This window comes from Amblyomma maculatum, chromosome 8, assembly GCF_055883805.1.
Source record: "Amblyomma maculatum isolate TAMU_Amacu chromosome 8, ASM5588380v1, whole genome shotgun sequence".
NCBI lineage: Eukaryota > Metazoa > Arthropoda > Arachnida > Ixodida > Ixodidae > Amblyomma > Amblyomma maculatum.
The window spans coordinates 28,029,483-28,055,945 of record NC_139351.1 but is presented as its reverse complement, the minus strand read 5'-3'; positions in this window follow the sequence as shown (position 1 = coordinate 28,055,945).

Genomic DNA, 26,463 nt, shown 5'->3' with positions numbered 1-26,463 from the left:
TGTGCGAAAAGTCTCGTACAAAGCGTCTGTAATAGGAGCACAAACCTAAGAACCGTCGAACCGCTTTCTTGTCAGTAGGGTGCGGAAAACCAGAAACGGCAGCTGTCTTTTCAGGGTCCGGGCGAACACCTTTTGCGCTGACCACGTGACCAAGGAAGCGAAGTTCCTCAAAGCCGAAGTGACATTTCTCCGGTTTGATTGTCAGATTGGCGTCTCGGAGAGCTTTTAACACAAGGCGTAACCTTTCTAGGTGTTGGTCGAAGGTGGTCGAAAATATGACGACATCGCCCAGGTAAACCAAACACGACTGCCACTTCAAACCGGACAGAACGGTGTCCAGCATGGGTTGGAACGTGGCCGGTGCCGAACATAGGCCGAATGGTAGCACCTTAAACTCATACAAGCCATCGGGTGTCACGAAAGCCGTCTTCTCCCGGTCTCTCTCATCCACTTCTATTTGCCAGTACCCACTTTTTAGGTTTAGCGACGAGAAGTATCGGGCATCTCGCAGTCGATCGAGTGCGTCGTCTATGCGGGGAAGTGGGTAAACGTCCTTTTTAGTGACGAGATTAAGTTTTCTGTAATCGACACAGAACCGCAGAGTATTGTCTTTCTTTCTGACGAGAACAACCGGCGAAGCCCACGGGCTTGTAGACGGCTGAATGACATCGTCGGAAAGCATTTCGGTGACCTGTCTCTGAATCGCTGCTCGTTCCGTTGGAGAAACGCGGTATGGGCGTTGGCATACGGGGCGCGTAGTCTCGTCAGTTATTATACGGTGCTTGGCGACCGGAGTTCGGCCCACTATGGAAGACGTTGCGAAGCAGTCTGCAAAATCTGCCAAGACAGCCGAAAGAAGATCCTTCTGAGCCGGCGATAACTCGGTGTTTATTTCGACAGGTGGCAGAACGTGACGAGGTCCAGTGTCGTCTTGAAGGGCTTCTTCCACGGTGCACAAATGTGGACACCCCGCGACGTCTTGGAGGAAGGAGATTACCGTGCCTTTGACGAGGTGCTGAAATTCGTTCGAAAAGTTGGTGAGCAGAACGGTAGTACAGCCATCCCGTAGGTGGACGAGGCCTCGGGCAACAATGAGACCCCTCTCAAGCAGCAGCGGGATATGACCCTCCGCCATGCCCTCAAAGTCATGAAATAGGTCATTCTGCACGCGCATTACGACACTGCACCGTGGTGGCACCGTGACATCATCCTCCACAATACGCAGAGCATGGCTACAGGGATCGCAGGTGTCTAAGCGTGCCACTGCCCGTTTGGTCGAGAATGTGACTCGTGCCTCGTGTAGGTCGATGACAGCACCGTTTGCGTGCAGAAAGTCGAGCCCCAGAATCAAATCTCTCGAACATTCGCGCAAGACAACGAATTCCCCAACGTAGACGAAACCGCGGATGCCAATTCGGGCTGGGCACCTTCCGGCCGGGCTAATGAGGTGACCTCCAGCCGTGCGAATGCTAGGGCCCAACCATGGCGTCACAACTTTGCTCAATTCCTGGGCTCATCACTGAATAGTCTGCACCGGTGTCAAGTAACGCGATCGTGTTAGTTCCGTCAAGTGTCACGCACAAATCAGAAGTAGCCCGTCGGATGCTGTCGCTACCCTGCCCCTGTGAGAAATCAGCGTATCGGTGTATCGGCGGCGGAGGATCTTCAATTTTTCCGACAGCAGCGGCCCTGCCTCTGGAGACCGCTGGAATTAGTTTTCCCGGTGTGGACTTTGAGAACGCCGCTCAGTATTGCTGGGATCTCTGCGAGGGCTTGGGGAACGGTACCGCAGCGGAGATGACGATCCTGAGTCATAGCGCCTGTATCTCCCAGGCCTCTGACTGGCCGACAGATGAGCTTCTATTTCGAGCGGCCGTTCGCCGTTCCGTGGACAGGGCGCATCGGGTGCGAAGCCGCGAAGTCCCACTCGGCGATACGGGCATGCACGGTAAAGGTGGCCGGCCTCCCCGCAGTGGTAGCAGATTGGCCTGCGGTCCCGCGTACGCCACACGTCCGACTTGCGAAAGCGTGTAACAGGCACCACAGCTTGAGCTGATACGTCATACGGACTGATGTGACTAACCACCGGTGTCGGGTCAATAGGACCACAGGCAGCTGCTTGACGTGCGACGAACGCGTACGTTCGTTTGTCGCCGACCCGTGGAGGTATGGTAGCGACAGGACCGTAGGCAGCTGCCTGAGGAACAACGGATGTGTGCGTGGGCATTTCATCGCCGCGCTGCAGTACGTTGGTGACCGGGAATTCACGAGCAGCCTGGCGTATTTCATCTCGGACGACTTCGGTCAGTGAGGTCACTGGCGCACTCTGAGACAGACGGAAACGATGGAGTTCCTTTCGAACAACCGACCGAATGAGGTCACGTAAGGCGTCCGGACCGCCTCCATGGCACGACGAAAAAACATCTGGGACCAGACTGCTGACATCTCGGTTGTACTGCCGGGCCCGTTGTTGGAGCGTCGTTTCCATGGTCGTTGCTTCCGCGAGGAATTCAGCAACGGTACGGGGTGGACTGCGAACGAGGCCCGCAAACAGCTCCTGCTTAACTCCACGCATGAGGTGGCGAAGCTTCGTCTCCTCTTTCATATTGGGGTCTGCGCGCTGGAAAAGACGGGTCATGTCTTCACAGAACATGCGTACACTTTCATTTGGCCGCTGGTTTCTGGACTGAAGTGCAGCTTCAGCTTTCTCGCGGCGATCGGCGTTAGGGAAGGTGGTCAGAAGTTCATGGCAAAATGCTTGCCAGGTGGTAAGAGCGCCCTCGTGGTTTTCGAACCACGTACGCGCAGACTCTTCTAGGGCGAAGTAAACATTATTGAGCTTTCGCTCGTCACTCCACCCGTTGTACCGAGCCACTCGCTCGAAGGTAGCCAGCCAATCCTCAGCGTCTTCGAAGACGTCGCTGTGAAAAGATGGAGGTGTTCGCAGCGGGTGGCAAAGGATCGGATCTGAGAGCCTGGGATCAGTGGCCATGTCGAGGTGGCTCGAGAGTTGCGGCTGCGTGATCCTCGTAGGGGTGGAAAGGGGCCCAACCTCAGACGACTGTCTGCGGAGGCGGCGACTGAGTCGCTGGTGGACCGGAGTCAGATCCGTCGTGAAGCGTGTAAACATGGGAAAACGTACCCAGCGCACTCCACCAGACTGTAACGAGTATTGCGCCAAACGTCCAGGCAACGCCCTGAGCCTAGAAGACTGCCGAAGTCCGAGAGCGGTCCGAGCCGCGGTCTGAGCGCGGTTGGAGGTAACCAACTTCGTCGTCTACGTCAACTAGCCCCCACTTCATCGTCTACGTCAACTAGCCACTGATTGTCTCCGCTTCGTCGTCGACTATAGTTTGTATCAATATGTGTATTCCGAATAGTAGAAGCCAATGCGGTTAGGTACTTGCCTGCAGCTGTCACCGCGCATTCGTTTGATGAACAAACGCAGCGCAAAAAAAAAAGAAGAACGAAGCACAAGCATTGACTTCTGCCAACCGAGAACCCGTGGTAATATCGGGAAATATGGCCAGTGCCGCCGAAAAGGAAGCAAAGAGGTTTGTCGTCTTACGTGCGCCATTGATCGGCATTGCAATGAAGCGTAGGATAGCAGTATTACTTGAATGGAAAACAGGGCGAAGAAGCCGAGGAACGGCTGGGTCCGATGGCACACAATGCTGAAGGGAGATCTAAGGATGCAAGATTCTGTGCGACACGACGGCTGAATCTCAGCAGCACTACGAGGAGAGTGGTGTCTGTGGCGACCTCTGGTCTCATCAGAGTCCAGGATCGAATTCCTGTTCACTGTGGACGATTATGGTCATAGTGCCTGTCACTTTGGGAGGATTCAAGGGTGTTTTAGATGGTGATCAGTGTTTCACGCAAGAAATTTGAGGTATGTTTGGAAGGCGGGAGAACAACTATGAAATGCGGCGGCTTTGTCCTGTTCTAATCGAAGGCACTCTTACTATGCAGTAGTGCAATATTTGTAGACGAGTGAAGACCTTCGTCGAATATTATTTTGAGCAGACTGCCCAACTTGACTGTCAAGCTCATGGCAAGCCTGTATGGTGTGCCAGTTGGTCTGACATGCTGAAGGGTTATTTTACCAGCCAAACAATAAGCACACACAAGGAAGAACAGAACAGGACAAGGGATGTGATTCATTGCAGCCCTTGTCGGCGTCGAACTTGTGGCAACGTGTTAGGATGCCTTGAATGTAGGCCACCTAACATTCTTATTAGACTGGGCGTGACAGGCGAGCTTTTCCTTTTTTTTTTCCGGAGAGTTGCCGATCATCGGGACTTCCAGACAGCATTCGCAGCCTCTCTTTGCAGATGTTCCAAGTAGTTAGTACAAACCCGCCATGCCATTGAAACGAAAGATTACACTGACGAGCATAAAGTTAGGGTAGCGCTTGTTATATAACTTACACAGTTATTCGTGCTCAGTCAGTCTTAGACATCGATGCGGTTAGTTCCTGAAAAAAAAAATGTGGCGAGGTGGCGCCATTACCACTAAAGGAAAGGCAGTGTTCTTACGTGACTCGTAATTCTGAGACATGTTGGCAGTCGAAGCCTGAAGCTGCGTGGTGCGAAGCTCGCACCCATGCGACTCCACCAAAAATGTTTCGCAGTCCGAATCAAGAGCATCCAGGGCAATCAGAGCACACTGGCCATCGAGAGAGCACGAAACAAAGCAGCGAGCGTGCCAAGAAGATGCTTTGCGTCCGCAGTTGTTCCTTATCCGTGGTAACACTATTGATGTGAATTGGGAAGAGTATGGGCCTGTGGTGAAACTACATCCTGCTGGCGTGCTACGAAAGGAGGATGTAACTCGGAGTCAGATAGTGTGGGCACACAATCACTTTTGATGATTTGAAAGTTGAAACACAGTAAATTACAGCAACAAACACGCATATTACTATGGACGCCACGGTGCAGAGTCGCATGAGCGGTCTGACGCCTTCAGTGCCGAGGGCCATGATGATTCTTCAGATTGCGGACGCCAAAACTCGGGCGATCATCACAGGGACCCAGCAGAAACCACTGGGGAGCTTCTGATGTAACATCCCTAATTGTAGATTAAGCTCCATTAAAAAGCACGCATTGCCTTTGAGCACGTGAGTACTTACTAATCTAGGATATTACCTTGCGGTTAAGTATTATAACAAGGTAGCTTTGGCACTAAACGAAAATAGCGCGCTACATCGAATGGTGAGTAAGTAAATGAGTGAGTGAGGGAGGGAGGGAGGGAGTATGTATGTATGTATGTATGTATGTATGTATGTATGTATGTATGTATGTATGTATGTATGTATGTATGTATGTATGTATGTATGTATGTATGTATGTATGTATGTATGTATGTATGTATGTATGTATGTATGTATGTATGTATGTATGTATGTATGTATGTATGTATGTATGTATGTATGTATGTATGTATGTATGTATGTATGTATGTATGTATGTATGTATGTATGTATGTAAATAAGTAAAGTAAGTAACTTTATTATAAGCAATTCAGGTACTTGTGTCCCATCAATTAAGTTCAGGTAGTTGTGTCCCACAATTCAATCCTCTTCGGAATCCATGCTGAAATGGTTGGAGGCTTCTATACTCATGTTAATAAAATGTGTTCTAATAGCTTACTACACAAAGAGGGTATAGAAATGGGACGCCATTTAGTGACTGCATGACAGGGACACACCATATTACGGAGCGGTACGGCATTAACTACCTTCACATCAGTTGGAAGAATGCTTTCATCTAAGCACTTTTCACGAAGCAATTTAATTTAAAGTTACGCTAAATTCGAACCAGAATTTAGTAATGCATTGGGTAAGCAGTCGAATCCAGAACCTTTCCTTGGATATCGTCTTTTAGCGATTTTTCTATTCCTATTTAAGTCAGTCAGTATGTTGTCCAAGGACAGATGTTCAGACCGCATCATATTGGTTAAAATTAGGCTCCTCAGAACTATCCTGATGATCAGAAAATACGGAGGTTAAATAGAAGCTAAAACGTTTTCTTCTTTTTCTTTTTGAAGCGTGATAAGTAATTCTCTACCTATCTTTGATGCTGCCAATTGAGATTTTATCCTTTACGTTTAGCTCAAAAAGCCGCGACAACTCATTCGGTTCCACTCTTTTTCTAGTCGACAGAGTCTGCAAATATGTGGATGGGGCTCATACATTTTATCTATTCCTTATCCTCCCTGTTATTTCAACCCTTTCTACCGGGCAGTGGCTACTTCCTCCTCTGAGGAGATCTGCAGTCGGATATCATTATAATAAAGCCAAATATGTCCCAAAATTTGTTCCTGACAATCATTGCTTCGTAATAAGGCTGTATTGTAAATTCTTCACGTCGACAGGCTTCCCTGCCTTACTGCATGTCGACAACACACATGGCGTTCAGTGTGCGGAGGGCATGCGTTGAGGAAGCCTTCAACGTAGGCGCCTCGCGTGCACCTCCAGGTTGAGAAAGGTACACTAGCCGAATACGATTATAATTTTATTTCATTTCATGACACAAAGACCAGTGAAAGAGGGCCATGGCACGAGTTGTTTTCGTCTCGAGAAAAGAGAGTCGGCGACGTGTTTTCCAAAAGATTTTATCCCAGGACGCTGTGCGCTATTCCAGCTGAAAGCTTTGCCTTGTTCGAAGACCAGTGACTATCCTTTGGCGGTTCGGGGGATCGAATCCTGCGCTTCGCATATAGAATGCAAATGTTCCGACAACTCATCTAGGCTGCGGTTCCGATCGAATACCCCTTTATGGGATAGCGGTACACGTCTTTAACACTCGCGGTGCTTTATAAAATATATATATATATATATATATATATATATATATATATATATATATATATATATATATATATATATATATATATATATAGATATATATATATATATATATACATATATATTGGCGCACCGTTGTACCCGATTTTTGGGTTTTGCCATTTCTCAAGCGCTCAAACAAACAGTAGCGCGTGACTTTTCTTTTTGTTTTGTTGGTGTACAGTGTTTCTTCAAAAGCGTGTCTCTGTTTCCAATCGATGTAGTTTGGAGTGAAACTACCCTTCGGAAAAGGTCAATTCTTGTTAACTGATTCGGGTATATTTTAATCCGACTCTTACAGTCTTCATTGATATACTTTTACACTGCATACAATTTTATAGGGTTATCGCAGACGTTGTTCTTTATATATGTATATATATATATATATATATATATATATATATATATATATATATATATATATATATATATATATGTGTGTGTGTGTGTGTGTGTGTGTGTGTGTGTGTGTGTGTGTGTGTGTGTGTGTGTGTGTGTGTGTGTGTGTGTGTGTGTGTGTGTGTGTGTGTGTGTGTGTGTGTGTGTGTGTGTGTGTGTGTGTGTGTGTGTGTGTGTGTGTGTGTGTGTGTGTGTGTGTGTGTGTGTGTGTGTGTGTGTGTGTGTGTGTGTGTGTGTGTGTGTGTGTGTGTGTGTGTGTGTGTGTGTGTGTGTGTGTGTGTGTGTGTGTGTGTGTGTGTGTGTGTGTGTGTGTGTGTGTGTGTGTGTGTGTGTGTGTGTGTGTGTGTGTGTGTGTGTGTGTGTGTGTGTGTGTGTGTGTGTGTGTGTGTGTGTGTGTGTGTGTGTGTGTGTGTGTGTGTGTGTGTGTGTGTGTGTGTGTGTGTGTGTGTGTGTGTGTGTGTGTGTGTGTGTGTGTGTGTGTGTGTGTGTGTGTGTGTGTGTGTGTGTGTGTGTGTGTGTGTGTGTGTGTGTGTGTGTGTGTGTGTGTGTTTTCATGTTAGAGTTTCGCTGGAAACCCTAAGTCTGAGTTGGTAGGGTATATTCTTGAGTACTGCAGCGGTTAAAAATATATGTGGATCAAGAATAAAAAGGGAATAGACTAGCTGATGGGCACCTAATGGTTGGAGTGCATTAGGATGGGTTTGTTGGCTAAGATCACCATCCTGGGTGGCGTACAATATGACGACGCTGCAATCGATGTTCGGCGGTTCAAACACACACCCGCACGAAGTTCTTGTGTGCAACATGCTACGTTACATTGTCTGCCGAAAGCTTAAGCTCTTCCACCTCCGAATTTATATTTGAGAGTTCATGAAGCAATTTCAGAATTTTTTTTATTTACGTTGCATGTTCGTCGCGGTACAAACTTGTACGATATGTCAGGCATCATTCTCAAGTCAGTGGTATAAATGTGTGGAACGTTTTTGTATGTGATAACTGGTCTAAATGACATGAAAAAAATGTCATTACTTTATTAGAATGGTTTTCAGTGCAACTGTATCATTTTGTTTATACTTCTGCAACTTCAAATAATTGCTTGCCTCACAAAGGGATGCGTCAGCAACGCGTAACTGTATCTTCCGCAGCCCTTACAGGCTTTAATGACCAGAAACGTTTCCTGAAGTAATACTCTCGTAGAGAACAGGGCGATACTTAGTTTAATCACTGAGCTCCGTTTCTAGATGCTGAAGTCAATAGAGGTTGCTGTAAGAGGGGGCACGTGGCTGAGATTTTTTTCGCGAGTACCTGTTCTGGTTGGCTTCGCCATAAGGCAATATACCCGACTACAGACCATAAACACAACAATTGTGTGCAGTGAATATTGCATGCGCCTCGAGCGCCAAAGGCCTCGACGACGGCAGCTTTCTGGTGAACAGTAATTTCCACATTTGCTCCTGCCTACATGTGACTGTGATAAAACTATCCGTATATCAATACTATTAAGCACACCAAATATACGGCAAATATATGTAAACTAGCGGTATACGCGTGGAGAGAACAGAAATGAAATTGTTCAGGGAAGGGAAGCAGAGTATGTTCGAATATCGGCTGTCGCATGAGGTGGTTGGAAAACCGCAGAGCACCAATGAGCTTGACAAATTAACCCTATCGAGACATACCATGACGCAGAGGGTGACAGGCTCAACGCAGCGCCGGACAGTTGAGAGGACCACGTATCCAACGGGGCAAACACGAGGGAGTCAAATCATGTGCCGAAGCTGACAAGTTCAGGTGAATAAACCTCGATTTTTTAAAGGCGAAAGCCGTTCAAGGTTCATGGAACGAAATCCCGTGCGCAAGAGTTGTGCGTGAGATCTGTCATATTCCGCGAGATTTCGCGAGATGTGTTCTTGTCTAGCGTTCCTGCCATCTGCAATCCCACACTTTAACATGAGCCAAGGAACGCCACGTGACAGGAGCGATGATGTACTGTCCAGACTCACACTTGCCGGAGTGTGACAGATACAGCGCCTTTCCTGTCCTGTAAACCAATCATAATTATATGTAGCACTGCAACGAACGCCGATAAGAGGCAAAACGATGAGGCATATGATAGGAGAGGGAGGGTAGGCTTTCTCCATTCTCCTCTTAAGAGGTATCTAAGAGACCCTCTATTTTTTTTTTCCTTTTTGTTTTGGCTGTGTATGTTTTCTATTGGTTTGTGTTGTCCCCTTCAGAAAAGGCGATGCGTTCTGATTCACTGCAGATCAGTAGGGAAGTGATCGTGCGCCATCAAAAATCAAATTATTGCAAATGGGTGATCGAGTGTGCAGGTACGCATTTATGAATGTCTGTTTATGGGAATAGTAGAAGCAGGAATGTATTATTTGACCAATGTATTCGTGGTTATCGTAGAGCCAATATATATGATTTCGTACAATTTTATGAACGAAAATTTCTCTCTTGGAGTGTGTACGCCCTCCCGTCGCTTCCCTGTTTCCTCCGATTTTACATCCGCCACCTCAAGTGGGGTTAACAGAGTCGTTTTGTGGTGCTATAGGGATATTTTATTTGTAAAAACATGTGAAGTCTAATAAGTGGACTACTGCTATTAGGAAAGCGTCAAATGAGGATGGCGAAGCTTTCGTCGTGTCGATTATACAGCCGAGGGCGGTATAGTGTGCGTGGCTTCGCGCGTTAGAGAATACCTTTTGTAAGCAATAGGTTCCACCGCTAAGATATCCTCCAAACGTCTGAGTAACTAGTCTCTACAAAGAGGAAGAATTGTACTTGGACTTCGAGACTACGCTATGATCATTATTCTCCCAGCTAGCAAAGGCAGCTCTGCTGTGATGATTATGCACCGCGACTACAAAGACAAGGCTTCGTCACTGTTAAGCAATAGGTCATATCAGAACCTTCGCAGATATCCGACCTCGCGTACCCAAACCAACCACAACAAACATTTTTCATTCAATCGATATTCGTGTTTTAGATGGCTCTATGCATTCACTTCGGATCCAAGGTCATACTTTCAACATAACAGTTATCCAAGTCTATGCTCCAACCACTACTGCTGAAAAGCTGATGTTGAAAGATTTTATGCTGACCTCCAATGCCTTTTAGACAGCACTCCATCATCAGACGTCCTTTTTCTCATTGGAGACTGGAATGCTAAGGTGAGGAGTGAAGAAATATCCGGAATTACAGGCAAGTTCGGTCTTGGTGAGCCAAATGAAGGAATCAGATTGATTATATTCTTTGCCGACAGAGATGGAGAACCACTATACAAGCAGTAAAATCAAGGCCTGGGGCCGATTGTGGCACCGATCATCAGCTTCTTGTTGCCAAATTTAATCTTCGATTGAAGAAAGTGCAGAAAACTAAAAGGCCATTTAGATATAATCTGGATCAAATTCCATCAGAATATGCTGTAGACGTGAGAAATAGATTTTGAGGCTAATATATATATATATATATATATATATATATATATATATATATATATATATATATATATATATATATATATATATATATATATATATACATATATCAGTCATGACATGACAGTCATGACAGTGAACTGGTCTCTTGTTTAACTTCTAATTCGAAGAATGTGTTCGGTAGAACTTTAGCCAGCACACAAATATATATATATATATATATATATATATATATATATATATATATATATATATATATATATATATATATATTATAATTCCAGCAAAAGTTCTCTGCGTATGACACTACGTAAATGCACTTGAGGAAAATCATTTCAAATTATCATAACAGACCAGTGAATATATTCAAGAGCTGTATTGAATATCACTGCACCGCTGAATAAATGTATACAGGATAGAGTAAAGGCTAAACCGTCTTCTGCATCTTCCCGTAAAATGACAAGAACTAGCGAATTTATTCCATTTTAAGCTGTCATCAACTCTCCAAACAAGCAAACAACGGCTTTATAAGCACCTAGAAGGTTTTTAATATTGCATAAGATACAACGCAATTGAATTCTGCGAATAATAAATAGAATATCTCATGCCTACTCTTTAAGAAGAAAGCCTGAGCAATTCTCAATAATAAAAATATGCGCTCAGTTCTAAATTAAATTTTAGAATTTCAGTCTATATAATGCAGTACCTTTCTAGTGCCAGGAATTTATGAACTTGATTGTTTTAGGGTTATTTATTTGAAAATTGAAGATGGTACACTTTTTTAAATTAGAATCAAAGTGGTCCATTTTTTGTTGTTTTGAATTTTGGCCGACTTCGAAGTAATGTGGAGAAAAAACTGTCGACTCCTGAACTACAAAATCCTTTCCGAAATAAAAATAGGCCTGCGTAATACTTAAACATTGCTTCTGTGGCAAAAGGATATTGAATCGTGCCAGTTTAGAGACCATATATTGTAAAAAAATTTTTAATATCTCCTACATCTTTATTTCTTGTATTTCTCCGCGCTTTTTTAAATCTGAGATATTTTGAATGAAAGATACATTATTTATGTTTCTGTTTAATTGTGTGGCTTTCACGATAGTCATAGAGGTTTGTTACTGAAATAACTTTATACTCCGGAAATATTTCTTGTGTGTGATGCAGCTTAGATAATTTCTAGCAATCCTTAGGGCTTTTTTTGCAGTATTAGTAATTCATTGAAACTTTCCTGTGTTGTAGTTTCCCAGATAAGCTTCAGTACCTAAGCGAGACTGAAATAAATAATAATAAATTAACATCACCGAAAATAGTAAGATATTATTTTTACACATTCGTTAAGATATTACGGTTGCGTTAACCGAGACTAGTAATGTGAACGCTTAGAATTAGCATGGGACACGTGGACATCCCAGGACATATGCTGGTTAAACACAACCCCAGGAGTTTTGAATTCTGTCACTATTTCCAGTTGATTAGATATGAAATGTACACATGTTTTTAAAGTAACCTGTTAATTCTTGGCTCAAAACTGACGACCTTAGTTTTGTTTACATTAATCTGCTGGGCATCTTTTGTGTCCATTCGTCGACATGTTTAAGTGTGCAGTTTACAGTGTCCCTTAAATCACTGACATTTTCACGAGCTAGAAACATGCTCGTATCATCTGCAGATGTTATAAAGTTTGCGAGAGTAAATATAATAATGGTGTCATTAACATGAAGAATAAAAAGGAATGGCCCAAATATTTTTCTTGTAAACCACCGCAACAGAGACGGACATTTTGTGACACAAAGCAATTTACAGCAACTGCATGTTGGCGATATTCTCGATAAGATCTCATCAGTGACTCTGAGTGCCTGCGAAAACCATAGCGTTCAATCTTTCGAAGAAGTAGCTGGTGAATTATAAGATCAAACGCCTTGGTAAAGTCGACAAATATGCCAATAACTATTTTGTTCATCTCATATTGTTTTATTATATACTCCTTCTGATCTAACAGTGCGAATTCTGTAGAAAAGTGTTTTCTATAAACGTACTGTGATTGGTTAAGTATGTGATAATTGGGCTCAAAATCTGAAAAAATATTTCTGAAGAGCTTTTTCTAGTACCTTTGAGAATATGGAAGTATCGATATCGAGCGGTATTTGGCTGAGTCATTCCTTTATTCCCCCTTCTTATATAGCACAGAAGAGCGGACCACTTACATGGTACGCGTAAAGATACATTGATCAATACAGAGGTTTATAATGTGTTTGACACCGGGTAAAATAACGTCCCGAATGTATTTAATAGGCCGACTTGTAGTTCATCTAAGTGCAACGAAGAACTGTTGTTGAGTTCTGTAAAAATGGTCATTAACTTAGCTTCGTTAACAGGCTTAAGATATACTGTTTTTTTTTTTCACTAGAGGGATATATTCCAAGTCGTTAACCATACCAGCGCTACAGCTAAGACTCCGCAAAGTTTTCATTAAAATGTTCCGCCAAATTCCGGTCAGAAGTCTTCACCCCATTTAATTCCAACTAAGCAATTCTAGGATTTTCGTCATGCGTTGCTTAGTTGTTTTTTTTTTTTTTTTCAGATGCGTCGTTAAGTTTGTGAAAATCATTTGTGAAATAATCATTCCTAGCTTTTTCCTTTTTCAGCCGGTTTCGATAACTTTTGAAGGTGAGTCATCCATCTCTCATCTGAGGAAAACGTGTGAGCTATTGGTTACGGGTTTTATTATTCATCTTAAATGTCCTTACGGGAAAACAAGCATTTTATATTGCCTTTACGTTAGCAAGAAAGTGTTTATAGACTTTGTTTACGTCACTTTCAGCAAGAATAGCGTCCCAACTAGCTTCTTGTGCACGCTGTCTGAAAGCGAAATGTCATTCTTCTGTGATTTCTTCAAAAGAAATTGATTGTTTATATTTTTTTATCCTTGCCTTTCAACAAAAATATTGGCAGATGATCGTTGATGTCAGAGATCATTACAGCTTATTTAGTTTATTTGTTAGTGGCATCCGTTCTGAATAGATTATAATTGATTTTGATCTAGACGTTATGCGCGGGGGCAGATTAATCATATTTGAAAACCCGATCATAATTAGCAATAAGTCGAAACTTCACTCGATGCTGTCATCAGCTGCAATATTTATGTTCATATCTCCACCCCAAATAAAGGTAACTGTTTCATGCGAGAGAAAACAAAGAACAGAGATTCAAGGATATCAAAGAACACATAATTGAGTCATTTATGTATACGATAGCAGACAACAAGAAAAAAGTTTTCAACAAGTACTGATAAAACTTAATAATATGCTGTTGTCCGAATAAGCTGCTGTAATCTTTAATGTTCGCATTCACTTTTTATGAACACGCAAGCGCCACCCCCCCGACCTGTGTAGCGGTTCAGGTAGAATGTTTGAGAGTCAAGGAAGTACACCTGAATCATTTCAAACCAAGGTTTCTGTAATCATTAGGAAATTGAATACTACGTCTAGTTGTTGAAGCAGACGACTTAACTGAGCACTTTGTTTAAATCGATTAACCATTTAGATGGACGAATTTAAAATTTTTTTAGAATGGATGGGCCAAGATGGTTTGCAAAGTCACTTGGCATAAGATATGTATCCGGTCGAGACTAGATCCATTTTTTATCTAAGCTTTCAAAATAGAACAAAAAAAAAAGTGGCTCGAGTTAGCTTAGCAAGCTCGAGCAGAATGTAGGTGGAAAGTTTTATCATTCTGTCGTGTACAAATACTGCGGTAGCGCTGTCAGTCTTTCTGATCAGAATTTTCTCATTGCTATGTCACACATATTTGTACCCAGCCTTAAAGGTTCCCGGTTTCATTTCGTCAAGTTTTCCAGGATGTAATATTTTTTCCAGGATGTAATAATCGGGGGCTGCGTAAAAAAGCATCGTATCATTGTAACTTGTGGTTGTAGGGATTGATTTTTTTCTTTTGGTGTAGGGTAGGTGATGGCGAGGTAATTAAATATTTAAACATACTTAATGGAATAATTAAAGAAATGAAAAATAAAAATAGAAAACTGGGTTCAAATGTGACAAGATGATTAGAATAAAAAGCAAGTGTTAGATTATGCTAATTAAGCACATTTAGAGTATGTATAACTGATTATTTCCACACTGTACTAAAATTAGGTGGATGAATGAGGTTAAGTATATTAGCAGGGGTGTAGTGGACGCAGCTAGCAAAGTACCGGATAGTTGGAGGAACATGGGAGAGGCCTCCGCCCTACAGTGCGCATAGTCCGGTTAATAATGCTGATGCTGTTGCTGATGATGATGATGGTGAATTGATAAAAAGTAATTGAAAGGATTGAAAAAAATTAGGCGCACACTTAAGCTCCGCTGTTTTTTGTATGGCGCGACAGCGTTTCAGACACAAGGGCGATGTTTTTTTACTTATTTTTTTCTTAGCTTGCTGAAGAGAACTGACAGTTCAGTCCGAGCACTCTTTGTGCGAACTTGTTGTCATGACATTGCTGCACAAACAACATGATGGGCAAACTAACAAAGAGAAAAGAAATGACTATAATAGAAATGATAATGTAGCGGTCAATACTGGCTTTGCTGTTTCGTTGATTTCCATCCTGTAGAGGACGGAAATTCACTTTCTCTGCGGACTTAACTGCGCGGCAGTTTACTTTCCCCGGCAGCCAGCCGTGTTTTCAGCCCGGGATGGAAAGTGGAGCGCGCACAAATCTGCGCTCCCCCAGCAACAGCTACGAAATAGAGTGCCTCGCTGTGCGCAGCCAGCAGATCGTCCGTGTTTCCGTAATGACGATTCAAGCGAAGGAAATGAGCGAGCCTAAGAACAGTGCACCCGGGCTGTTTCGATGGAAATGAGGCTTAACGGTCGAGACCGTTACATCCATTCTTGTTTATAGGCAGAAAGCCATCAGGAGCACCGAAATAGAGGACCGGCGATGGGCGCTGCACTCTGCGAACTGGTAGCGGAGAAAAAAGACGGAACGACCGACGCTAAGGTTGCGGCTATTAATTTAGAAGAGGCAGTGATCTGTCGAAGCAGCTTCATTCAGAGAAATTCGAGGAGAATGTAGGTGGAAAGTTATATCATTTTTTGTTATTTTATGCCCAACGCTTGAACTAAAAAATCTCTATAAAACAGAATGCCAACTTTTGATAATATGTAATAAACGCATTGCTGCTGTTCCTAAAAACAAATATTTTCATAAACGTAATAAAATGGGCGGATGACATTACTTAGCTATAATTGCTTAGGTACAATAATGCCCGAGTGAAGGTGCTCTAAAGAGTGTGTATAAATAAAATACGAATTATTTAGCGAGTTAGATTGAAATTACTAAGGAAAACACCTGTCGGGAGACTGGAGCTGTAAAGGATGGGAGCCAAGTTCAATTTTGACAAAAAACCTGTTCCTAAATCTTTTGCTTTAGAAACACATAGTTAAGGCAGGTTTGTCTCTTGATGAATCTCCGATCAGAAGCGCCAGGAAGCGTTGAGTCAGAGCGCTCAGTCCTTAACAGAACAGTCGTGCTGCGGTCCTATATCCTAAATACACTGTGCAAGTGAATGGGCAAGTATGAACGTAATTACAGTTGTCTTTACTTTTTTTATTCAAGAGATATTAGAAAAATAAGAAGGCTGCGCCATCCAAACACTAATATTTAAAATAACTGTTTCTTCTTTGGAAACATATCGAACTAGTATACAAGCACGTTTATGCACTCTTGTTCTTGAAATGTGAAAACGCAATCTTCCTTTTAATCGCGATGTTACATTGATAACACTGGTGCATGCAATACGTGTAATCCCTCATTTGTTTATATACAAATTTTATAAAAACTTTTTTTATTATTATTTTGCGTGTAAGTTTGAACCGAGTGATGCTGGAAAATCCATGTAATCTGCTTTTGCGAGGATGACACCGTTGCATTGACTTCGCAGATACCTGGTGCAGTGGTGACGCTATAAGCCTATCTAAAAACCAACCCATCCATTGAGGATTTTGCAGGAAGTGGTGAAAATGTGTTATAAGGTGGCTCAGAGTATTGCAACCTAATTTATGGATATGCCACCGTGGCTCTAAAACTTAACATTAGCAGAAAGTCTGCGTCATGCTAGGAGAGCTCTGTGTGCGTTAAAAATGACGTCCTAAAATCTCTCGCGATAACTTAAAACTTATATTCTGTTCGGGACAATTACCGCAGGATAATAAAATACTTATGCTTCATGAATATGCAATTTTCGGTTCTTACCATTTGATTTTCTTTACATCCTTTTATCTCTATTTTCTCTCTGTTATCATATCAAGCTCACCATCTTGTAGATGGCTTTCCTCGGGTTACCAGGCCGGGCTTACTTCAGAATGTTATTATGTGACATCAAATTTTTAAGTGCGTTACTACGGTTTGCTGGTCTTTTATGTCGCCGTCATCGACATCGATTATTGTAACAATAGGCACCGATATGTAACTTTGAATGTACATGTCAGAACTCCACTTGATTCGAAGGCAGCTGGCGCAGTAGCTCAACAATTACAATAACGCTCTCGTGATGTCATCCCGGGGTGCTAAATAATTAGGGAGAGAGTGCCCACATTTTTATGCGGGAATTTCTTTTTTTTTTTTGTTCCTCGGTCCTATGCAAAAAGATACACATTGATTAAAATAAAGTGATTGGCATTTACGCGGCATCGCACATTAATGTAATATCGTTGCCCGGTAAAGACCACCCGGAATTCGAGATTGTATGGTAGCATAACTTTGGCGTTCCTCATAGCCTGAGTCGCTCTCGGAAAAACACCGCAAATCAACAACAAAAGTAAATAGAATTCGTTCAAGCAACGGAAACATTCTATTACATTGTGTTGCACAATGCCACAGAGATTAAGGATGTCAACCATGACAAAAATGAAAGCGTAGAATATCAACCATAGAAATTGTTTCTTCGTTTGCATCGATTATCGCCTCTTGCACTACTGCCTTCGTTCGGAGAGGCAAAGCTTCGTGAGTGGAGCTCTATTCTCTCCCTCTCGAGATGATACAAAGCGATGACAAGATAGCGCTGCTCTGTGTTTTCAAAGACAAGGAATCAGGGGTGAGCCGGGACCATGAGAGGCATGATCCTTTTTCGAAGACCATACATTCAAAACAGTCTTATTTCGAAATTCTCAGTACATAATTTATCAAAAATTTTAAGATTAAAGAGACACTAAAGACACCCAAATATGCTACCAAAATCTAATAAACGGCGTTTTGTGACATTATCGCTGCATATCCGGCAGCAAAAAATCGAATTTGTGCTGAGATATTGCGATAAGAAGGTGAGGTTTCTTCTTGTTTCCGCCGGTCGAATTCAAACTGCTTCCTCCTAGTACGTACACCAAATGGAACTATCCCTGACCACACGATGAGATTAGAGTATTTGGTCTCCTTATCCACAAACATCGACGGGCTGATAAATTACTAGCAAAACTGCGCAAGGTGGGGGACCAGGTGGGCCGGATGGTCCGCCGGGTTTCCAACAAACGCGGGGGCTACGGTGCACAGACGCTTTGCGGCTGGCGCATGCATTCGTGACCAGTCGAGTCCTCTACTCGACTCCACCTGCGCAGGTTTGACTAGAACGCCCTCGAAGTGATTCTCAGAAAGATGTACAAGCGGGCCCTCGATCTCCCGATCAACACATCCAACCAATATCTCATGGGCCTGGGATGGTTAAAATATTCGCGGAGCTCCGGGAGGCGCACTTGACAAATCAATACACAAGGCTTTCAAAAACGCCGTCGGGACGCCGCCTATTAGCCGACTACACATCCACCACCAAACACTTACGGAAGAGAGCCTACGCATTCCTGAAATCTGGAGATACGCCCTGCACGTACGCCCTCTTCCGGCCAACGTGACACGTGACGACCACATTGGCAGGCGCCTTGCGTGGGCGGAGGCACTGGCCCGTCACTATGGGAACAAACACGGAATCTTCTACGTGGACGCTTCCGGCCTTCACCATGGGGGGTGGTAGAAGGCCGCAGTCGTCCATCGAAAAATCACGGTGAATGGCCTAACATTCCGAGATCAAGACATTACACATGCGGAAGAAGTTGCCATCGTGTTAGCCGCCGCAGACCAGGATTGTCGAGCCATCGTCATCGATTCGAGAGGGACCTGCAGAAATATTAGACAGGGATACTTTCCTCTCTTTGCGCACCGCATCCTTCAAAACAGCGACTACCTTAGGGCCCCCGCGTCTCGAACGATTGTGTGGGCTTCCGCACACATGGGCCTCGAAGGCAATAGAGAGTTTTAGAATAAGGGTCCCCAAGCTTTGGGGCCCCCAAGGAGCTTGGGGCGTAGAAATGCGCATGTGCAGAACGTAAGGCGCCCTTGGGGTCTTGAGTTAACGCTAGGGGCGGCCCCTATTTTTCGGAAATACCACTCGCCCGAAGCCCCCGTTGGGTCGCTTGGGTTACGGCAACATGGCGGCGTCCAGCCAAGCGGCGGCCGCTCGCCTCGGCACACATTCGTCGTCCCCGCTCCATGGTGTCAAGCGTTAACGGCAAACGAAAGGCCAGCGAAGCTATGCTATGTCTCATGATGCCCGCACCACCAAATTTTAGCAATAAAACGCACTATATCTTCTGATTGCTTCCGGATTTACCAAGCTGCTAGGCTTAGCGAGTTCGCCTCGCTTGGTTGCTATGGGGACCAGACGGCGGAGAGCGCGGAGCGGAAGGTTCAAATTAGGTTTCCCGGCCTTGGCCTGAGGCCGAATTACAGACGGCTCACACTCACAATCACTCTCATACTCACAATCTTCCTATTGGCCAGCGGCAACACGGCGGGAGTGGCCTGTGGCCTTTCTTTACGTCATCGACGTCGGCTGTTTACGTCATGAACACACTTGAAGTGATGACGTTGGCTACGAGCCAATTGTGAGCGGGGATTGTGAGCGACGCGAGCCGCTCACAACTCGTTTGTGAGCGCTCACAAAGGGAAAATGGCGGCGATCTATGCGGCGGCCGGCGTTCTCGTGAGGCGGTAGCGGCGTCGCCTCGACGCGATCATCGGCGAAGGACGGTGTACGAAGACTGTTTGACGTGCCAGGCGAGATATTTCGACGCATGTTGCTACTCGAGAAGGATATAGTACAGTGACTGTACGACTCGATGAACTGAGATAGGTGTGTGCGGCTGAGTGCGCTGTCTGTGCGGCGGCAGATAATGTGTGCACTGCGCTTTTTCCGAACTGCTAGTGGCTTCCAAGCCGCTACTGGCAACGAGGCGAACATTGGCCTCGCGCAGCCGACAGTTCGAAAGCGTTTGCGGCGTGCAGCTAGGGCGGCGGCGAAGAAAGGCTTCCTTCGTCACGGCAGCATACCGGGCGTCGTCGGGTTTGTCGACGGCACATCGGGCGTCTACGAGTAGCCTTGCGGTGTCCCTGTTTTCAGATATGAGATGCCAACATGATTTGGGCCATGAACTTCCCTATCTGGGATCTTGGCATGATGCTTTCTTCTAGCGGCATTCTCGACTGCACACAGGCATGACACAGGTCGAGGCAGGCCTGCTGCGAGACGTCGAACTCACGACAGTGAGCCGTACTGTTCTTTGCAAGATAAATTACGGTAGGGTCCACATGCCTCACATGTATTACCGTTTTTGGGCTTTTATAAAAGCTGAAACATAAGACACAAAGTACATTGTTGAAATAACTACATATGAAACGAGGATGGGAATGCGTGTGTTTGATGCCTGTATTGAGTAAGAATGGTCCACCATTTATACCGATATGGAGTGCAAGGCTGTCTTTACAGCAGTGTTGCTGAAACGTTCAATCATTCATTGTCTGCACGCCCATGAATGTCATCGTCAGCAAAACCTGGCAATGAGCTACTTGAGTGACTCTTTCATTGTGTCAGTAAGGCTGTTAAAGTTTATGAGGCTGCTGAGGTCGACAACGACGAAGAATGTGCTTAACAGCGTGCCATTTTCAGTTATGCTGGTGAGAGGGGCACCTGTTGGAAACATGGTTGCCAGTGTCATGGAATCCCGGTCCGTACTCTCCATAACGGTTATAGAACAAGGCATACACCTCCACAACGTTAATGGTGCATAACTGCATCGGGGTGCTGAAGAGCTGCTTCCAGTGCTTGCAAAAATACTAGACGCTTTTCTACCAGCCAAAGCTAGTAGCATGTGCCGTGTTTCATAACTTCTTTGAATGTCTTCCTGCCTGCAGATGAGGAGGGTGCTGCTGGCTTGGACACAGGCTACTTGGAAGTGGGATCACTATTGCCATGCATACCTCTAGGGAAAAGCCATACAGAATCATGTTGTGAGCCTGTTCCACAGAACCTGCCACCAGAGGCTGGCACCGCTGCCCATGGTGCGGCAACAGCTGCGGCGTCAATCCCAGCACAGCAATCGGCCGTGATATACCACATGTAGCTGACCAACTCATCACAGGCAGCCAAGTGCAGCGTCTTCTCGTTCCATGTCTGTGCCAGAAACCTGTTGTGATAAAGATACATCTTCTCGAACCATGCGTTAAAACACCTCATCTGTCAAGTCAAATTTATCTTCGTACACCCCCCTTCACTGTTGCTTGCAACCGTGCATGTTGGTGTTTGTTTGTGTGTGTGCATATGTTTGAGTGCATAATTAAAGTGTTTCACAACGAGTCAGCAATTGTGATGCCTATCGGAATGGGAAAGTCTCACAAAAGTTTTTTTTAGAAGCACGTGAATCCCCTGTGCACCTTTATTTTCCTGCAGCATTTCACACGCTTGAATATGCAGCAGCGAACCCAACTGCCTGCAATAGCATGCATCTGCAGTTATTTGCACGTGGTGCAAAATTGTGCTACACAGAGGACACAAAAGAATAATTTTTTAGAGCCTGTAAGCTGGAACAGTACTCATCGCAGGTCTGACACACTTCAGAAGCAAGAAATGAAAGTATATTGTGCATAAAACTGCGACACTGAGGCAAGACACAAAATAACAGTTGCTTAATGATTACAGGCTTGCATAGTAATTGTCATAGGTTTGGCACATTTCAGAAGCAGGAAACAAAGTATGGCACTTAACAGTGCAGAAACATGACGTAAGTAGTGCTATGTATAATGTTTGCATAGGGCAGTCTTCATTAGTGAGCCTTTTAGGACTACAGGCCTGCATATATTGTTAGGGTGCATAGAACGCATTTGCTTAATGCTAAACAGCGTAAAGCTGACAAATTGAATACATAATACTGCGAGTTTTAGTGCTCACAGTGATTGTAGCATAAGTAGAAAATCCCATAGGTATACAAACTGGCGCAAAAACATCACATATGCATCAAGCAAATGGTGTGTGGGCAGAAGGTATCGTTCAAAAACAAAGCAACCGAGTCATGAAGAACAAAGAAAAAAATACAGAGCACACTACAATGAACGCTAAATCGAAAGCCCTGTCACAGTGGCACTGCAGTGAATGAAGGCTTCGGTTTCAGTCCCGTCAGGGGTGGAAGCAGTCCCATGATCATGTTCTTTCCTAAACTATCCAGCTGCATACAAAGAGATCCTCATGCAACCACAGAGCTTCATTTTGGCCTACACTGCATGCTTCACAGTCGTCTTGTATTTCTTAAAGAAAAACAAATAGAACAACGGAGCCAGCACGTTGCACTTTCAGCACTTTTCTCTTCGATACTAGTACGCGCCCACCGAAAACACCTCCGCAAGTTGTCTTTGTCCATTTCCGTGTCAAGCACTCCATGAAATTTTATCGCTGCAGGCCCTAAACTTCGACTGCATTCTATTAGATTTTCAGCATGCTCCCGCCACCCGCACGGTACTTCGATTTCAGACGACGCTAAAAAAAGTAGCACCTTCTCGGGGAATCAGCTGTTTGCTTGCGGGCCGCCATGTGCACGCCATGACGCCGCCGGCGCACCCTCGCGGCAGCCAAAGTTACCTAATGGCAAGTATAATTACAAAACTAAGAACGCTTCTACTTGAGCTTAATGTGATTCAATATAAAAATTGTACTTTGCAAAAATAAACCTTTTTGTGTTTTATTTATTGCGTATTAGTTGCGTCGTGTTACAAAAAGTTAGGAGACGGTCCCTGCTCACGCTTGTGCCACACTGTGGCAACAGTATTTGCCGAGGATTAGGAACTACCGGGGCGGAACCACGCTTAAAGTCACTGGTATTTGGACGATTTCGTACTTCGTCACGATTTACGTCTTAAGGCTGCGTCACAGTTCCGGAATTTTTACGTCACGCTCCCAAACTTGTGAGCGGAGTTCGTAATTCGACCCCTGGATTGACAATCTGCCGATATCGTCTTGTCTGACGAAAACGGTTTATATAACTTTTATATTAGTTTTAATATAGTGTTCAGCAATGATAGTGCTTTTTAATGAATGAAATAGCGTTATTGGCTTTTATATATTTAAATGATTTTCCTTGATTTACCGTCGTGGCGCTGCAATCGACGAACGTAAGCCCGGCTCCGCTGCGTCGGGAAAACCCCTATTCTAAAACTCGCCGCTCGACTAGCAACGTTGCGACGCCGCACGCTATTTTCTTGGGGGCCCTAAGCCTTGAGTCCCCTATTCTAAAACTCCCTAATGAAACGGCAGACGCCGCCGCCCGCGCGCTCACTCTCCGGACAGCGCCTTCAGACCCTTATGATACGGATCCCGAACCCGATCCGGCCATAACTTTTCGAGAAATTGCTGAATTATTTCAATTCGGCCATGCAATTTATTCCAAGCCTTGTAAGGGCCTTACAAAGGTGGAGGAACACACACTCCTCCCTCTTTAGACCAAAACGCTGCTGTGCCCGGCAGTTTTAAAACACTTTGATCCTGCCTGTACAGAAAAATGCCCGCACTCTGCGGAGAAGTATTCGGACATCTTCCACATGGTGTGGGCATACCATTCAACCCCGAACCTCACCCCCAAACCCAACCCCATCCGGGAGGACTGGGAGGCCGCCCTGCTCGGCTGATCCGACCTTGCAAGCCAGAAGGCCCTGGTCCATCGAGCCCGAGCCGCGGCGGTCGCCATTGGGCCCCTGTAATCAGGAGCCCACCTAGTGTTTGCGTGAGGTTGCCCCGGCTACCTCAAGCTTCCTCTCTGCAATAAAGTTTTTCACACACCCACACACAACAACGTTGTAGGGTAGAACGACGCACACTATGACGCAAGAGGAGACTCCGTGATTGCTCCGGGAGCGGAGAATACTTCGCAGGTGTGTGCCGAGTCTTCATTCGATAAGCACTTTGAGTAGGCGCATTTGCTGCTCCGAGCTCGTATTTCAGGCGCCACAGGTCCAAAACGAAACTATCCGAGCACGCACAAAGTGCCCTAGTCGGAACATAACTGAAACTGAGGCGCCGCCAAGTATATTTTAATATTTCCCTTGCAACATTCACGTTGTCTTTTCGCCTTCATTTACGTGTGATAAAAGCACGTTACCATATTCGAGGCAAAACCTACTACCGTATTAAAACGGGCAACGCATTTGCATTTGTCAGTCTCCGGGATCGCTTGCGCGTCACGTGATTTCTAGTGGCGAGTCTCGGCCGTTCCGGCTGTGGCGGCGATACCATGTATTTCTGCTATTCCTCTTTACTACCTTATAACAGCTCTGTTTTCAATAAGAGTGGTTTCTTTTTTTTTTTTTGTAATCAGGAACTGGCATCCTATCGATGCAAGCCCACTTCATTGTTCCCTTTAGTGTCTCTTTAAGAGAGCGATGAAGCCAGAAGGTCACGAAGAAAGGTTGCACTATAAAATCAGAAATTATGAACAAATTGACGTTTTATTTGCCATGTCTCCCAATAAGCAATGACGCATTGTCTTCTTTCTTCCCGAAGAAACAGTCCCATTTAGAGTTAAAACCATATTTCCTTAAAAGATACTTCGAAATTTTAGCCGCTCTTATTTATCTGGTTGCCATGAATCCTGTTATAGCTTGCTGACGCGGGCTTTACTTAGAAAGCAACGCAGGGGCCGAAACGCAGTAGTGGGTGCTATATTTATTTTTTCTTATCGACGAACTAAGGTAAGCTTTGCAAGATTGTATTAAAGTTAATTTGATAATTTAATTTTAATTTTTAAACTTCCGCCGTACTTCTGCCCCGAGTAGGATTCGAACCAACGACGGAACTAGCTTAAATGCCGTCGCATTAAACGTTGACCAAATCAGGGTAGCTTTCAGCAGGCCAAATGCTGGCTGATGCGCGAGAGCACATAAGACCGTTTTCGCAGCGAGAGGAAAATAGCCTCGAACCGGAGCGCGCAGAGCTGCTCCTCCTCTCTGGTTACGGGGACGCGGTGAAAGCAGCGGGGGCGCCGGACATTCTACGGAGAAAGCGCATGCATTGCGTGGTCTTTTGCATACGAAGTGTCCTGAAAAGCCGCGAAGTGTCTAAGCTGGTTAGCTGATGCGAGCGATGCGCTATCTTTACAGTCTCTTTTATATTTTCTGCGCTTTTTACATACCCCATTCATGTTCTATCTTTCCGCCCCTTTCTTTCCATCCTTTTGCTGATCGTTTCATTTCCGCCGGCCGCAGTTTATCTGCTAAGAGCTTCCGCGGCTAGCAAATCTATTTTAGAGCGCAGCTCTTTGGCGTCCGTTCCTGGGTTTCGCGTCGTCTTCGGCCTCGTAACCAGCTCCGCCCCCCTTTCATCCCCCCAGCGCTAGCAGCGACCGACTGACACCGCTGGATGCCGCTGACGCCGCTAGAGAGTCAAGATAACGTGACTGCATAGAACACCGTCGCCGCCATGCAGAAAGAGGAGGGGAGGGTCCCCCCCCCCCCTTCTGTTCCTGTGTGGCGGATAGGGTGCTCTTCAGTTGCCGACGCGCCGGTTATTTCACGTAGGCCCCGGCACGTCGACGAATACGTGACCACCTTCCCACGGCTAGACCTGGTTCTTGGCGCTGCGGAAGCGAGGGTATCATATTGTTTGCGTCGGCATCGGCGGCGTTGTCCCTGAAACCAACTCCGCAGCTGGGGTTGACTCACTATCGGCGTCAGCAGCATCAGTCAGTCGCTGCTATCTCTTCCCTCCTCCCTTTATCGCGTTGTCCGCTTGCTGCGCGCGCTTCTGTCCCCATCGTTTGCCGCTGGGTGTACACGCCGCCCCCCTCCCCCCTCTTCCTGCGAGTCTCCGGTTGTCAAAGCGCCGGCTCGAACTTAATTCCTTTCTTCGCTCCTCCTCCAATGCAACCCCTGTGCGGTGGCAATCAGAGAGCCAGATCGGTGGCGGCGGATCTGTATATGTGCACCGCCCGAGCCGACACCGATGTTAGTAGTGGGGGACTTTAATGTCGACATAAAGACAAACAGGAATTTCTTCACACTTATGCGGGAGAACATCCCGTTCCCCTCGCTCGTAACGCGTCCCACGGCTGTGACAACCTCGCGAGGCACTTGTATAGATCTCGTCTTTGAGAATCAAGCATTGGTGTACGAAGTCGAACATATATCAGTCTATTTCTCCGACCACAAAGCTTCCTTCATGACTGTCAAGAACTGTTAGTGGAGTCTTTGTTAAAGGAATACGTGTGAAAAATAAAAAAAAAAGTTCTGTGATAGCGCATACATGTGTTGCTCGATTTCTTTGCCTCAATCTATCGAAAAGGTGAAACAGCTTATTTGCTGCGCTCAAATTTCGCATTAGGAAGTAACGTAATCGTCGGTAATTTTTTTCTTTCCTCAGCTATTCAAAATAACAAGAAAATAACAACCAAAAGGAGATTAATACAAGA